The sequence below is a fragment of the Ranitomeya variabilis genome, chromosome 1 (assembly GCF_051348905.1).
Source record: "Ranitomeya variabilis isolate aRanVar5 chromosome 1, aRanVar5.hap1, whole genome shotgun sequence".
NCBI lineage: Eukaryota > Metazoa > Chordata > Amphibia > Anura > Dendrobatidae > Ranitomeya > Ranitomeya variabilis.
The window spans coordinates 858,298,195-858,315,728 of record NC_135232.1 but is presented as its reverse complement, the minus strand read 5'-3'; the positions used below and the strand labels follow the sequence as shown (position 1 = coordinate 858,315,728).

The window sequence follows — 17,534 nt, the reverse complement described above, 5'->3', positions numbered from 1 at the left end:
TGATTGGAATTTGATTGATTACATTTTTTTTACAATAAAATGTTGAGTACACTTGATCACTGGATACTTATTTTAATAGCCACCATATCGGAGTATTGCGTGGATGTTATGTGCTATGAATTTTTACTTCTATGGGCCTGATTTTTAGGAGTTGAAATTTGAAATATTTCCCCTTAACAGAATGCAGCTTACAAAAGGGATGAAGAACAATACAATAATGAGTGTCTGCAAGCAACAGTGAAACATGGTGGAGGATCCTTTGGAGGTTTTGGGTTGCATTTCCATTTGGAATTTGGCATTAATGGTGCCCTCAATGCTCAGAAATAAAAACTGACACTTATCCATCATTAAATAAAATTGAGGCTCCAAATATACTCTGCACTATGACCACAACTCCAAACATATAGTCAATATCATTAATAACTAGCTTTAGTCTGAAGAAGAAAAGAAGAGTCCTGAAAATGATGTTATGGCCCCTATAGAGCCCTAATCTCGACATTGTCGAGTCTGCATAGGATTACATGAAGCGACAGAAGGATTTGAGTAAGCCTACATTCAATGATGAACAATATTTACTTCACTTGGCAAATTTCTTCAGAAAAGTTGTACAAGTGTACCTAGAAGAATTCATGCTTTGATGCTGTTTTTAAGGCAAAGGACAATCATATCAAATACTTATTTGATTTAGATTTCTCTTTTGTTCATTCACTTTGCTTTTTGGTAATTAAAAAAAGAAAATTTTAAAATTTCTGTTTTTAAAAGCACTCTTACTTTACAGCATTTTTTCCAAATGTGCCTAAAAAATTCCCACAGTACTGTAGTTGCATAAGTTTACTTTCCAATCTTCATAAACTCTGTATACTTGTTTGTTTGCTTTTTGGTTTACCGAAGGAACATTCTAAAAACATCATATGTGGAAAACAGGCATCTTATATGAGAGCAAATATACCATCTTGAAAAAAAAAAGTGATTTATCACATTTATCAGCTGTTGAGTTGTACTATAGATTTTACGCTCATTAGTCTACACATTACAATGTTCTACATCATGTTTGATGCAGATAACATTATTTGTACATTTTTCTACTGCTGCAATGAGGTCAGTATGTTGTCACGATTTCCTGCTAGATAATTATTTCTGTGAAACTATTGAAAATATGTTCTGCATTTTTTTTTCTTTTCACACAAGAGTAGTATCTGGTGCTGGCATATTACGGTTCAAATTAATCAAATTCATATTAGATGTTGAAAATAGCAGACAGATTCATTAGTATTCTAAATGAGAGAGGAAATGAATTATTATGTAACAACACAATGATGCCTCTTTCCATACAGCTGTGATTTTTGTGCGTAATTTTAATGCATATGTAAAGAAATATTTTCATCAATGAATTCTGAGGATTTATATCATGTCATTACTTCTCTTAGAAATTTCTTGGAAAAATAGAGCATGTCATAGATAGCACTGAGTGAGACTGTTTCTGTCTCTTCTATAGACCACAATACAAATTGAATATGAAATTGGGGTAGCAGTAGATTAATTTTTCCCTATAATGTATGAATATTATCTTTAAAAAAGTTTTCTAGTTCTTTAAAGGGAACCTGTCAGCTTTAAAATGATATGCAGTCTATGGAATAGAATACTTAAAATAAAGTAATCAGTGGGCATCACAGCTGTTCAGAAACTTAAAGAGGATATCCAGAACTTTAGAAAAAAAGGCATGTAGTTGCTTACAGAGGCAAATACTTGTCTGTTGGACCCGTAGAAGCGCTACTGTTCAGCGCGAAACGGCTGTTGTCCCGTCCTGCACGCTCCTCACCCGTCAGACTCCCCCGTGCCGTGAAGATGTATTTCTACATGTTGCAATAAAGAGAACACTTTGACCACAGTGCCGGTGAGTGCTGCGTTTAACTTCTTGCTTCTTACTTATAAAATACTTTTTTTTGCTCCCACGCAAGCACCGCGGTGAAGGATGTCGGTGGAACTGCCCCAGAATTATAGTACACTACCAGATATATATCCTCTGAATACGAGCTGTGCCACTTTACTTTTTTTCTTTTATTTACTTGTCTGTTGTACTCGGCGCCGGTCGTTGACCTCTCCTGCCAGAGATTCAGCTACTCCCTGTCAACAGAGACGCAGTTTCTCTTCCTGCTGACAGGGCGGGACTACTGGTGTCACGCTGATTGACAGCCAGCTTCTCCCAATTAGGTAGCGGGTCCAGCTGTCAATCACATAGTCAATCACCATGACTCAGTAGTCCTGCCCTATCAACAGGAAGAGAAACTGCTGCTCTGTTGACAGGGAGTAGCTGAATCTCTGGCAGGAGTGGTCAATGACCGGCACGGTCTACAAAAGACAGGTAGTTTCATCTGTTAATAACTACATGACTTTTTTAAAATTCCCAGATATCCCCTTGAAAGTAATTTCAACCCTCATGTAAACAGTGCATTACCTTTGTTTTTCACACTGCTCTGTACAGAGTAATACTGCACTATTAGTAAAGTAACAGCTGTGCTTGATATTGCATCTCAGCCCTATTCAATTGAACAGAAAGAGCTATAGCAGAAGACACAGCCTCCTAAAATATTCACTGAACAACAATGTAACAGTTTCTCCAAATTGCCATTATGCACTGTGTAGTATAAATGTGGTACAGAAAAATTAAACCGTTACTAGATAATACCAAAATTCAACCAGCTGATATATCACACACAACTAGTAAATAAAAACAATGGATATGATATATCAGCTTGTTAATTTTTTGTATTTTCTAGTAAAGCTTAAGGGTACGTTCACACAGGACTTTTTTGCTGCTTTTTTTTGCTGCTTTTTTTTATGCTAATTTTCAGCTGCTTTTTACAGTACCAGTAAAGCCTATGAGATTTCAGAAATCTCATGCACACACGTTGGTTTTTTGTTTGATCAGTTTTTTCTGCTTTGCTGCTTTTTTTGGACATAGGGCATGTCACTTCTTTCAGCGTTTTTGCTGCGTTTTTGCAGCGTTTTTTCACCCATTGACTTGAATGGGTGATGAAAAAAACGCTGCAAAAACGCTGAAAAAACGCATGTAGCATTATTTGCTGCGTTTTTTGTGCAGAAAATCATGGCCAGCAGGAAGGGATCTCACAGCCAAGAGCTTAGGGGTGTGGTTAGTGAGGTGTGAAGAGCCATTGTGAGGTGTAAAGAGCCATTGTGAGGTGTCCTGTTTGTGATCTATTGTGAGGGAGTTCCTGGTAGTGAGGTGTGAAGAGCCATTGTGAGCCATTGTAAGGTGTGAAGAGCCATTGTGAGGTGTCCTGATTGTGATCTATTGTGAGGGAGTTCCTGGTAGTGAGGTGTGAAGAGCCATTGTGAGCCATTGTGAGGTGTGAAGAGCCATTGTGAGGTGTCCTGATTGTGATCTATTGTGAGGGAGTTCCTGGTAGTGAGGTGTGAAGAGCCATTGTGAGCCATTGTGAGGTGTGAAGAGCCATTGTGAGGTGTCCTGATTGTGATCTATTGTGAGGGAGTTCCTGGTAGTAAGGTGTGAAGAGCCATTGTGAGGTGTCCTAGCAGCTGAAAATTGGCATAAAAAAAGCAGCAAAAATCTGCAGCAAAAATCTGCAGCAAAAAAGTCATGTGTGAACGTACCCAAAAAACGCACCAAAAACGCACCAAAAAAACGCACCTAAATTAGCATAAAAAAAGCAGCAAAAAAAAGCAGCAAAAAAGTCCTGTGTGAACGTACCCTAAGTTTTAATATTTTTGTACCCTAATGATATTACACAGTGCACGGCCTCCTAAAAGTATAACATTGTGCCTATTAAGCAATGAAGAGAGTGTGGCACATCAATGCAGACCATTACCAATTCAAACAACTAATCAATGAGTATTTAAAGGGAATCTGTCAGCAGGATCAATCCTTCTAAGCCTTCTATATTGGCATGTAGGTAAAAAGATGCTGAATGAAATGACACCTTGATATCTGCAATCAAATATTTTATTCCAGAGAAATCCAAATTTTTCTTATATGTAAATGAGCTATTCAGGCTTAAGGGCGGATACTGATCTGCATGAGACTCTGACTCCAGATCTCATTTTTAAATGTGTTTGCAAGAAGACAAAGTTTTACTGTCTAGTGTTAGTTACAGGTCTTCCACTGAAGGGACTATCCTATTGACATATTCCCTTTAAACAGTAATTCCCAAGGTAGCATTAAGTTATTATCTATAAATAAGAGAATAACTTAATTGTCAACCCAGGAACCTGGCTTTTTAGAGTCACATCTTGAATGGAGCAGTGGTCTGCATGCTTGACCTACATTCCATTTATTTTCTATGTCACTGCTAAAAATAACCAAAAGTGCTGTAATCAGCTTTTTTTTCAGCTTTTTATACTCACCTGACAAAGGGGATGGTTTATCCCACAAACATGTAGTACTGAATAAATCTTTATGTTCACTTGACCCGGCTGGTTTCCTGTATCTGAGCATGGTGCCCTAAGAAATACAGTACGCCCACTACTCCAATCATTTCTCCTGTGACACCTTCTGTACTATACATCAGGGGCATGCAGAAGGTGCTGCAGAACTGTTGCCTTCAAGTGCTCATTCTCAGTGTTGTGCCTGGTCTGCACAACCACCGGAGGTAAGTAAGTCACCTCTCCCTAGTCCCCTCATTGTGTTGGAGGTGTCATTCACATGCAGTGCTTTCTCCTTTTTTTGTTTCCTTTTTCCAGCAGTCCCATAGACAATAAATTAAGTGTAGTTTGCGCGTGCTTACCAATGACCCCTTCAAGATGGGATTTTACAGAGTCCAGTTCTTGGCTTCAGAGCGGTTTTCCTGGAATGCTGGAGGTCCATCCTCTTGTCTTAGGGCATAACATACAATATTGCTATTAGCCCTTTAAATTCAAGTATTTAAATGAGATTCCTATTATAATATTTCTTTCCTTAAATGTATACCAACCTTTATCTTTCTTTTGCTATGCACTATATGTAGTAAGGTATGAAGATATATTGCCCCAGTAAAGGGTAAATGGTAGATAAATGGAAAGATTTAGTCATTTGTGCTTTCACTGTGAGGCCAGCCATCTGCAGAAAAATTAAAATCTTACAGTATCTCCAACACAGGTGTGACACATCTAGCAAGCAAATTATCTCAGAATAACCCACATAATTACTTGCAGATGTATATTACATTCTTCTGCTAATTAGCTGAGCTTAATAGACTGCATTTACTCTTACACTAATGCATACAACTGATCTTAGCTAATATGTGATTCCAGACTGCAATATATTGTATGTCTGAATAGCATTACAATGATTTACTTTGTGAACTATCTATATACCTGATTTTTATTGTTTTTGCTTGTGTGTTTGTGTGTGTGTGTGTATCTGCAAGTGTATGTGTGTGTGTAGAGAGAGGTCTATTGAGTGAGCATTTCATAATCTATTTTTTAAAGCAATGGGCTTCTATGTGAGCAAGGTCCTCCAGAGTAATATCTTATGTTTGTAGTCTCCATCTGCTCTGTCTAATAACTAAATATAACCTTGCAGAAGATATGATTTGGGACTGTCCATGGTGGAAAACCAATTCAAGCCTTGCATTGTACTCAGTAGCATAGCTACCGGTTGGCAGAGGGTGCAGTCATCTCAGGCTTCATGCTCAGAGGGGCAAACCTGGAGCTACACTACACTTAAGTGTATTGGAGTGCACAGCACACTGATACACTTAAGCTCTGTGTCAGGACATGGCAGGATTATGCAATGGTTGAAGTGCAAGCTCATGCACACAAAAATCAAAGTCCAGGAGTGATGATATAATTGTGCAGCATTGGGTCTCTGAGGACTCTGACGTCCTATGAGTGTGGCGGCGACTCGGCCATTACATCATCCTTCTGTGGCTGAGAGCGGTAGTGCAGGAACATCAACACATAGGTCTGCCCAGTGGACTTGTCAGCATCAGTGGGTAGGGAACCTCTCATATGTTTTAGGAGCTACAAAGGGTAGAGGTCATTTTACAGTGTGGGTGCTTATGGGGGCTTATTTGGGGACCATCATGTAGTGTATGGACTATTGTGGGGGACCCTCATATGGGGGGCTAATATACTACTTGGGGACTAATGTGGGTGCAATCTAGTAGTATGGTAACTATTACGGGGGCCTAATACAGTATTGGAGCTAATGTGTTAGCCCTTAAGGTGGATAATAATGTGGGGGCCATCATAAAATGTTAGGACTGCTGTGAGAGCCGTCATAAAGTGTTGGGATTACTGTGAGGGCCATCATAACACGTGAGTACAGAGGGAGCTATTATGCAGTGTAAGGGTCATTATACAGTTTTGGGACCATTGTACAGTGTGAGGACTACTGTGAGGGACATTATATTCTATTTTGGGGGAGCTGTGAGTCCATCATGCTGTGTATGGGGAAGCTGTATATGGAGGGACTCAGGGAACATTATTTAAGAGACTTTACACTACTAATTTCACGCCTTTTCATTAGTCCTAACTCTTCCTAACACTTTTCTAATACACTTTTATTACCTTCCCTGCTCTTGTAAGCTCATCTCTCAGTGGGTCATACATCCTTCTGTTTTGATTCTGGCTGTGCTACTTCTGATCTCAGGACTGGAATCAGATGAAGAGAACAGGGCATGTCACTGGTGGGGGTGGTGAAGGCTAAGTCTTGGTGAGTGACAGCAGTCTGAGTATGCATGTTCAGATCAGTCTTCCCTCTCCTCTCTGCTTGGATGCTGCTTTGAAGTGCCATCTATTCAACTGAGAAGCCCTGCAATGTGCTGCAGTATACATTAGAAAGTATATCACAGTGATTGACAGCTGGAGAGAGAGTACTTGTGAACTCCTGTACAGGCGCACTTCTCTGCCCTGTTGAAGCAGAGCAAAGTACTGCAGTGCACAGCTGCCGGGAAAGGTCAGAGAGGCCCAGCGCCTGTGCACTGCAGTACTTTGCTCCGGCCTTGACAGGGCAGAGAAGTATGCCTGTACAGAAGCACTGTGCTGAGGAGACTGTGGATGATGAAGGGAAGTGTCCTCCACACGAAGCAAGCAGGAGGTCGGGGATCGTGAGAAGATGGGAGGCACCGGACCTAGACCAGCAACGCCCATCAGAACGGACCACCTCGCAGGTGAGTATAATAAAAGTTATTTTTCTTCTCTTGCAGGTCTTCTCTGTAAATTCCTGGCTCTGTCTTCTTTCCTTTTCTGAAGATAGGGACAACATTTGCCCTTCTCTAGTTTTCTAAGACTTATCCTGTTTTCCAGGATGTTTCAAAAATTCTGGCTAGTGGTTCTGCAATTTCGTCTGCTAACACTTTCAGTACCCTAGGATGTAAGTCATGTGAACAAGGAGATTTAAATTCATTTAAATTAGCTAAGTGTTCCCTCACCATCGCTAAATTTATAGATAGTGTGGATTCTATTACTTCTTCGATGGAATCGTGAAGATCAGTTGATTTTACATTTGCTTTCAGAGGGAACACAGATGCAAAAGAGGAATTTATCATTCAGGCCTTCTCAACATCATTTTTGACCACTTCACCCTTTTCATCCTATAGCATCTTTGACTTTTCTTTTACTTTTTACATATCCCCAAAATCCTTTTTACTGCTTTTGGTCTCCCTTGGAAGCCTTACTTCATTACTGCATATAGCTCTTCTAACGCTTTTCCTGCATCCCCTGCAAACAGCATTATATTCTTCTTTAGATGTGCTCCCCTCTTTCCATATGGCATACATTTATTTTTTTTCCTTTTCAACAAGTGATTAAGTTCTGTGTTCATTCACCCTGGTCTCTTTAAATGCTTCCAAATTTTTCTTCTGTTCAGGAATGTTACTGATTGGGCGTCGAGAATTTTATTTAGCAAAATCTCCCAACATTTTTAGATATTTCTGTCCTTTAGAACATTCATCCATTGAACCTTTCCTACCCTATTTCTGAGTCCATTAAAATCTACCTTTCTAAAGTCCAACCTTAAAATATGAGTCCTTGCTGGTCTTCCCCCTGTTAGGGCTGGCGGAACGCACCGAGTAAATATAGAGATGTTATTTGGTGCGTTCACAGCCTGGGGTCCACCGTGCAGGAAAAGAACCTGCTGCTGGCAAACGGCGGCACTATATGGCGGTAGAAGCGATCTCTGTTGCTTCACAGAGTTGCTATAAAGAAAGGACTGTGTCCTGTTAATCTCCACAGGAATACACAGTAACTGCTGAGCTATCTGCTCAGCAGCTTGTGGTCACGCAGTCAAGGAGGCAAACATACAATCTCCTCACTGGAGGAGCCAGTATTCTAGGTGGCTTATTTCAGCCGGGGCCCTGAAACCATACACACAATCTCCTCACCGGAGGTGCCGGTATTCTAAGTGGCTTATTTCAGCCAGGTCCCTGAATCCACACAAGCGTGACCACATTGGCACAAAACTCATAACATGCATTGATACTAGCGCATGGCCGTGCGGCCATGCGAACCTTATATAGCTGTAGCAAGTACAAGACCTTCCTAGAAGGACCAATGAGAGACTGCCACAGAGCCTGAGCACCTTCAGGACCTTCCTGGAGAACCAATGGGCTTTGCTGCAGTATCCAAGCATGTGACCCTCGATCTCCAATGAGAGATCTTACCCTGGGCATGCTCAGAAGGAGAAAAGCAGGACTTAGTCCCAAAAGCATCTGCTTGCCACTGCCCAGCACTGGCTTCAATGGCAGAAGCCGGAAAAGCAACAGTAACCCTTTGCACAGAGTCAGACTGAGCAAGACGCTGGGACCGACGTCTCAACTGAGCAGGCTCCACTGCTGCAGGAGAAGAATGGGAGACCGCAGCGGAGATGGCCCAAGATTCCCCCTGTGCAGAGGCGGCAACTCGACCCCTAACACCCCCTCTTGTAATTCAACATTTGAGGATACCATGATTGTTGCCGCCTAAATTCCGAGCAACCTTTACTTCATCAACCATTTCCTCCCTTTTGGTAAGAATTAGGTCTAAGATTGCAGATCCTCTTGTTATCTTTTCTACCTTTTGAAATATTAAGATGTCAGCAAGATAAGATCATTTTCTGGACACATTACCTTTGCCTGAGAGAGATTCCCAACAAATGTCTGGATAGTTAAAATCTCCCATGACTACTATGTCTTACTTTTTTGAGAACAGAGACATCTCATGTAAAAAGAGTTCATCCATATCATCAATCTGTCCAGGTGGCATATAGTAAACACCTACAATAATGACCTTTCTGTTCTTCTCTCTTTGAATTGTTATCTAAACAGTTTGTTCAGAGCTGCCAGTCTCTGAAGCTTGAGTCTTTGTGGAGATATACATTTTCTTAACATACAATGCTACACCTCCTCCATTTTTGTTAATTATGTTTCTAATAAGTTGTAGACTTCATGGCTTGCATTACAATCATGTGTATTATCCCACTAAGATTCAGTGATGCCTATGACGTCATATCTCTCTTTCTGTGTTAGCAGCTCTAATTTTCCTTGTTTGTTTCTCATGCTCTGTGAATTTGTATAGACACATTTTAGTTTGTAGTTGGTTTCTCTTGCTCCTCTATTTTCATTCAGAGTTTGTTGTTTTTGTTCTTTCTTTTCACTTCTAATAGCAGAGTTCTCAAAAGAATTAATTAGCTGCATATTTTTTTCCTGGCCTTATATTTTTCATCCCATATTGCTTTAGTTTAAAGCTCTCCTGATGAGTGTGGCAAGGCATCTACCAAATATGTGTTTTCCTGTTTGCATAAGATGCAACCCATCTCTAGCAAGTAGTCCAGCATACAGGTAATTGACTCCATGGTCAAGAAATCCAAAACGTTGCTCATGTCACTATTGATGCAGCCAGTTGTTCACCTGTATAATTCTGTTCAATCTTCTTGGTCAATGTCCATCCACTGGTAAGATGGATGAGAAGATCATCTGTGCTCCCAGTTCCATCACTTTACGTGTTCAACGTCTCTTCATATAGTTTCCAGGTTTTTTTTTGCTGTGTCATTTGTTCCTATGTGTATTAGTAGACAAGGTTAGTTGTCTGTAGCACTGAAAAGTCTTGATACCCTATCAGACACATCTTTGATTTGGGCACCTGGAAGACAGGACACACCACATGAGGTAATGTCTGGTAGGCAGATAGCGGCTTTTGTTCCTCTGCAGTTGGGAATTCACCTATGACCACCACTCTCCTTTTCTTCTTTACCACAGTGCATCTTTTTCTCCCGTCAAGAAGCTTCTGATTTTTTACTGGAGTGTTATTTTTGGCAAGATCACTTTTTTGATGTACATCTTCATAGTTGTCCTTCGTTAGAGACTGGTAGCTGTTCTTCAGCGGTATGGTTGCTGACTGCTTCCTTATCCACCTGCTTCTTTGGGTAACATTCCTCCAATTTTCTTCTTCTGCAAGTATATTGAAAGAAAGCTATTTTTCTACTTTGTCATCAGCTTCTGCAGGAACACTGAAAAGTCCTTCACTTGTAACATTCTGAAGATATTTTTCTGCTCTATCGAGGAAATCCGCATCTTCTTTGATGAGCTTCAGTGTAGCTATTTTCTCCTGAATACTTTGCACCTTTTTTTCTAACAGAGTCACAAGCTTACATTTCTGGCACGCAAAGTTTGTATTTTCCTCTGGCAACTTTGTAAACATATAGCACACATTGCAACACACCATGTGGGTATTCTCCGTCTCCATATTGAACAAAACTAATTTCTGTGGAATCGCCGTAAAGATTATTTCCCATGAGCTTCAATTCCTGTTTTGATGATTTCCTCCAAGCAGCTTGTTCCAGCTACACTTTTCACTCTTTCCAGAATGCACTGGAAATATGCAAATTATCTCCAACTAGCTTCAATTACTGGTTTAGCAGAGCTTAGCAGTAGTGATGAGCGAGTGTACTCGTTGCTCGGGTTTTCCCTAGCATGCTCAGGTGACCTCCGAGTATTTATGACTGGTCAGAGATTTAGTTTTCATCACGGCATCTGAATGATTTACAGCTACTAGCCAGGCTAAGTACCTGTGGGGGTTGCCTGGTTGCTAGGGAATCCCCACATGTAATCAAGCTGGCTAGTAGCTGTAAATCATTCAGCTGCTGGGATGAAAACTAAATCTCCGAGCAGTCATAAATACTCGGAGGTTACCCGAGCGTGCTCTGGAAAACCCGAGCAACGAGTACACTCGCTCATCACTACTTAGGAGCAGAGAAGCTGAATCTGGAGTTGAAGTGAGGGATGACTCATGTAGTGAAAATAGACTTCCTGTTTCTACATAGAGCTTAGAAGGATTCAGATTTTCTGGGTAGAGAGGCAAAATGAGTAATTGTAAGTACACAGCGCTATATAATATGAAGATTGCACTATATTAAGAAAATCCAAATTTTGATAGAAATGCTTCTTTCACTAGTTCCTTTGGTGTCCGAGTTGATTAAATCAGGTCAATTCAATCCAGTCAGTTTAAATATTGAAATCTACAATTCCAAAATCTCGCTATTGTATGATGATCTTTACAGATCATAATTGACAGTAGACTGCAACTAAAAAGGTTGATGACTGTCATAACCTGTTGTCAGGATTACATAAAATGGAAATAATAGCATTACAGGAAGATTAGCGCTCTGTGGATTACAATCTGTTTATAAGAATGCACTTTACATAAACATTGGCACGTTATCCTGCCTGTTCGGTCCCAATACCATTTATCTGGAATGCATTAGATCTTGTGCCACTGAAACGATAAACGTCAGTATGTGAAAGAACACTGAAAAATGAGATATTGCAACAATTAACTTATAAGAGCATTATCCTGCGATTCTTCATTTCGACATTAAAGGAGCTACTAAAACAGTTTTAGGAGAACACTGCTAAGGTTTTAATGGGCTTTTAAAGTGTATTCTGTAAATCCAAAAGCATTAACACAACCGCAGTGTACTAATAGGTACATAAAAAGGCACGCTGCAAATAGGGTGTTGGTAGATTTTATTTACTATACAGTATCTTCCAAGTAATTTCCATTTTGTACAGCCAAGCCACAATTATGATTGTGATTTGAAATAAAAACATATTATGAAAAGTGTCCAATACTTAGCAAGAATTTGTTCTAATCACTTGTAGTGACATTTCTACATTTCTGAGATAAGCACAAAAATAGGCATTTTTCAGAAGGATCTTGTACATGAATGCACGTTTAATTAAACTAAATGTCATGTTCACTTGGGGATAATTTATGAGAACTGTTAGATCATTGATAATTAACCTGTATCTATGGCCAACGTTCAACATTAACTATCTGCAATGCTTCTGGATAGCTAATATTAAGTCCTATACTAGAAGATTTCATTTGGTTGAAGCCATTGACTCATCGTGCAATACATGTACACAACATGTAACTGGATGTTAACTGAGATATAGGACAATTTGGAGTGCTATCTCTACAGAGCCAGCTGTTAATTTCAATATAACAGGTCTGGTGAGAGTTTCTAAAGGCCCCATACACAATAGATTAATGTCGGCCGAATCTGCAGAAACTGACTGGTTCGGCCACTGGCTTAATGTGTATGGGAATGCAGGTGATTGATGGTCGGCAGAGATGTAGATTGTGCATGCCCAATTTTGGACTGCCAATTGCATTGTTCTCCAGGTTAGCCACAGACTGACGTGTCAGCTGGTGGCTTACTCAAAGAGAACACAGGAGTACTTGGCCAAACAAGCGCTCCTATTTATAGGAGATTCGGGTGAGATGGTCGTTGGCCAAACGATCAGCCAGTCTAAGCATCATTCGGCCTACATCAATCTAATCTGTATGGCTTGCTTAACTTGGGAATTATGTGTTTGTAAAGAAAATGGAGCAAAAAACAGAAGAAAAAGACAAGAAATTATGTGCATACCTAAAGATATGTGTGCATATTTATTCAAAAAGCAACAAGCTACACGATTAAAACTATTTAAAACCATTTATAAATATACTCCATCACTGACACGATATATATAAACAAGAAAACTCACCAAAATAACAGCATATATCAAAGTATATATCACAGCTAGCAAGAAAGTCCATTGAAGCAATCAAATCGTTTATATATAGCATAGTGATAAAATACTTTATATATACATATATATATATATATATATATATATTCAAGAACTACATTTTATATATGTGTATCCAATTGCAAACCTGAGATGCATACAATGTGTACAAATATATAAGTGAATAAATAAATTGGTTTTAGAGTGTTTAAATCATTTAATTTGCTTCTGTTTGAATAAATTTACATATCTTAACGTGTGCACATCGTTACTTTTATTATTTTTTTTTTGCTCTAGTATATTCCAGTACTGAAGTAGCACCCTTGGTAATTTGACATACATTTTGTAAAGAAAATAGCATGGTTGTCATCTTTTTCCCTTTGTAGGATTAATATTTAAAAATGCATGACAATAGAATAATTGTACTACATTTTCGAAGAGAATAAATGCAACTTTAAAGACAAATTTCCTTATTTCAATATAGTTTTGCCCCAAGTTTGTCTATTCTATAGAAGACGAACTATTTTAGTGAGAAACCTCTAATTATTTTATGTATGGAAAAATTAGGATAGTAACCCGTACAAAGTCAGCAAAAGAATAAACCCTTATGAAAATACTGTATATTTAATCTTTTGGAAAGTGCCACCGAAAATGAGACATTGATTCTTTTTTACTACCCTAAAACTAATAGGGGAAAGGTGTTAAGAAAGAACTTAATAATTGATAGTCTATCATTTCTTTAGTTTATTTGTGCATGTGAAGAAACAATATAGTGTGTAATGCTTGTCTAATGTAGGCTGCATTTGTCAAGCTCAATCATTTATGGTTACAGGCATTAGAAACTGGCTACACAAAGCAGCATATATTAAATAGCATTATCTCTTAAGGAAAAATCATGACGAATACGTTAAGACTAGACATTTGCTAGGAATATATGAAAACAGAAGCTTCCATCAGTCTTGGTCAGCGTAAATCAGTTTAATATGTTCATGATGTCTCTAGATAACTTATCAGTTTTATGTTTCTCTGTTCGTTTAGAGGATATATCGGCAAGGCTAAAAGATTATATGTTGCAGTCTAGCACTGGGAATCCGTCTTATATTTACAATTGTTGAAGAAATATTTGTTACTAAAATTATATCTTGTTTAATGCTTACTAACAGTTACAATGGCAGATAATCTCATAGACAAGGACAGTTCTCTGTAATAGCCTTACCTCACCACACTACAACAACGTCCTTCTCTGCTGAACACCACCACAATGCTCCTGATTTGAATGTGACTGTTAGAATCTGTGTCTGACCTTAGATTTTGACTGATTAGCCTTCCTGTTTGATCCAACTGAATTTCGACATGTGTCTTTTATAACTTTGGATTTTGGTTTGACATACCCTATATTTGTAATGGCCAGCTTTGAAACAAAAACATGATTTTATGATACTTTGTCACAAGATGTGCATGATAATTATGTCTGTGTGACCACTTACTAGTTAGGATTAGTGATGAGTGAATACATTCGGCACTATTTGTTACTCACACGAATAGTACGCTATTCGGGCTATTCGTTACTCGGCAAGTAATTTGCTATTCACCTCAGTAAATTCAAGTGACCCGCCCAGCAGGTTTGGAGCTTTATTCGCAGCCAATGAACATGCCAGGCTTGCTTGTCAATCACAGAAATGTTGTCGCCATCTTTGGTGTGGCAATACTATGGTTGGCTGGCCTTACAGTGTCATAGGGGATATTTAATGCCTGTCGGTGCCATTTTGCGCACATTACAGCCGGAAACAGGGTAGTGAGAACATAGTGTGAGCATAGGGAGAATAAAAGTAGCGTATAGGGAGAGTTTGTGATTTAAAAAAAACTCTTTTAAGAGCTACTGAGAGTGAAGATTAGTTCTCTGTTAGGTGGTGGTAGCGTAGGGAGAGATTTAATAGGAGAGAGAGGGAAAGGCAGGCAGCTGGGTGTTATCATTACAAGAACAACAGATCTGAATAACTCCCGAGTGGCACATGACCATATATGTCCAATTTGGGTCTCCCTAGAGATCAAATCATTGCAGGGTCCAGTCCTATATATTCTAAATATGTTTTAGATGTATAATCAATATGTCTTGTTTTTATAGTTTTTTTTCATTTTAAGATCAATCATTTTAATATAAATTAAATACTATTTTTCAGGCTTCACAGACTTTACCTGAGATCTGTAGCACTGCCTGTCACTTGAGTATTACACTCCACAGACCTCGTCACTCTCTGGGACATATTCTATAATTACTCCATCGTTGCTCAAAATCAGGCAAAAAATACATTCTGCCTGGTTGGGTAGTTTCTATAGGAAGTGAGTAGGCTTGTGCAGATTGGTCAATGGCACTCCTGTCTCTTTCCCTTGAGGAGGCTGCTTCCAAGTAAAATGAGGCTTGTACATGATCCTGACATGGATTTCAGACCTGACAGACTGACCACAATACATTTGCATACACTGTATTCAGAATTTAATTCTAAAGGTACCTTCACACTCAGCAACTTTACAACGAGAACGACAACGATCCGTGACTTTGCAGCGTCCTGGATAGCGATCTCGTTGTGTTTGACACGCAGCAGCGATCTGGATCCTGCTGTTATATCGCTGGTCGGAGCTAGAAGTCCAGAACTTTTTTTGGTCGTCAGGTCGGTGTGTATCGTCGTGTTTGACAGCAAAAGCAAAGATGCCAGCAATGTTTTACATGGAGCTAACGACCTGTGAGAACGATAAGTGAGCCCCCGCTACGTCACTGGATCGCTCCTGCATCGTTGTGGAGCTGCTGTGTTTGACGTCTCTACAGCCACCTAAACAGCGACGCTGCAGCGATCGGCTCATTGTCTATATCGCTGCAGCGTTGCTGAGTGTGACGGTACCTTAATGCTTTTGGAGTCTGGTAGAATCCAATTTACTGACATTGATCCCCAACTCCTGTATTATATTCACCTTACAGCGGCATCACCTGCTATGACAGTGGCTCCTTTGAGATCCAAAGGCCAAAATGAACTGTGGAGCTCACAAAACTCAGGTTTCCCGGCACCTGCTGGCCCTCTGAAAATGTAAAGCAAGGGCTGCATAATGACATGGTGGTGGACATGGTGGTGGTGTCAGGCAAAGCCCATAATTCAAATGGGCATGTTTTAGCTGGCATTGTAAAGTGATGGGGAATATGTATTCCTCTATCTAGCTAACAATTTGGAATGAGGGAGGGACGACCCAAATGTAGGAGTGAGAGCTGTCCCAAATATAAAAGGAAAAATTAAAGCCAAAATGCTCATTGTGAACATATGCTAAAGGGGATGTATTTTTTTTTGTGCATTATATACATGTAATTATCAAGGAAAAAATGCTTCTTAGCATTTTTCCCTTTAAAAAAAAATTAGTTTGGTTTGGTAGGTCTAGTTATAAACTTATAAATCCATTAAATCGGCTCAATAGTCTGACAACTTTATTTCCAGATACAATATGTGAGTCAGAAAGGGATGCAGGCTTCTTCTCCATGCTGTTCACATTTAGTTTAGCTCTTCCCCATCCAGTTCAGCTTTTTTCTCATGCCCCTAGACCTGTTTGTTGGGTCCAGCAGAAAAATATTCGTCTTTCCCATTCACTTGCATTGCAGCCGGTTAAGGATTTTGCTGACATGTCACATTTGTATTGCATGTGCTTTATGAGACATTGAAGTGTTCAAAAGGGTTGTCCGATCTCTGAAGAACAGTCTGAAGTCATTCTAAATGAGTGCAGAATAGTAACAGTGTGTGATGTGCACAATGTCACTATGATTCTGTTATATTCCCTTTGTGAGTAGGCATGAAACCACATGTATGCAATTCATCTAGTTGCGCTCACATTCTGAGAAGACCCCTTTTTGCTTATTTTAACTTGTTTCTATTGAGAGACGTGTCCACAAGTATGCAAATCACATACATGCAATCATATGATCACCCCTCTACATGGAATAGAGGTGAATCATGAGAGTGTGCACAGTCTGCAGTGCGATTTCACAGTCTGCAGTCACGTAGTGACCTGAGACTTTTCTTCTGAGACCAGACAATCCATTTAACCAAACTTCAACCAAACAGTAGGGAATCTCTACATAAGGATTGAATAATCAGTTCAAAGAGGTAATATCTGCAGCAAACCATTGGAAGGAAATGTTTGAAGACCTTATCATCTAAAAAGATGGTGGCATTAATTCTCCAAAAGATCCACAGTAAATAAGAGTGATTCTCACTTTATAGAGTGCCGGAGAAGTTTTAACCCCTTCATGATCTTGGGATTTTCCATTTTTCCGTGTTCGTTTTTCGCTCCCCTCCTTCCCAGAGCCATAACTTTCTTATTTTTCTGCCAATTTGGCCATGTGAGGGCTTATTTTTTGCGGGACGAGATGTACTTTTGAATGACATCATTGGTTTTACCATGTCATGTACTAGAAAACAGGAAAAAAATTCCAAGTGCGGTGAAATTGCCAATAAAGTGCAGTCCCACACTGGTTTTTTGTTTGGC

At 39.4% G+C, this 17,534-nt stretch overlaps 1 protein-coding gene across 2 annotated transcripts in view; it reads right to left on the bottom strand.

Annotated features, from left to right (window-relative positions):
* Nucleotides 1-17,534, bottom strand: part of CCSER1 (coiled-coil serine rich protein 1) — a 1,470,964-nt gene that overhangs the window by 893,095 nt on the left and 560,335 nt on the right. The window lies entirely within an intron of this gene.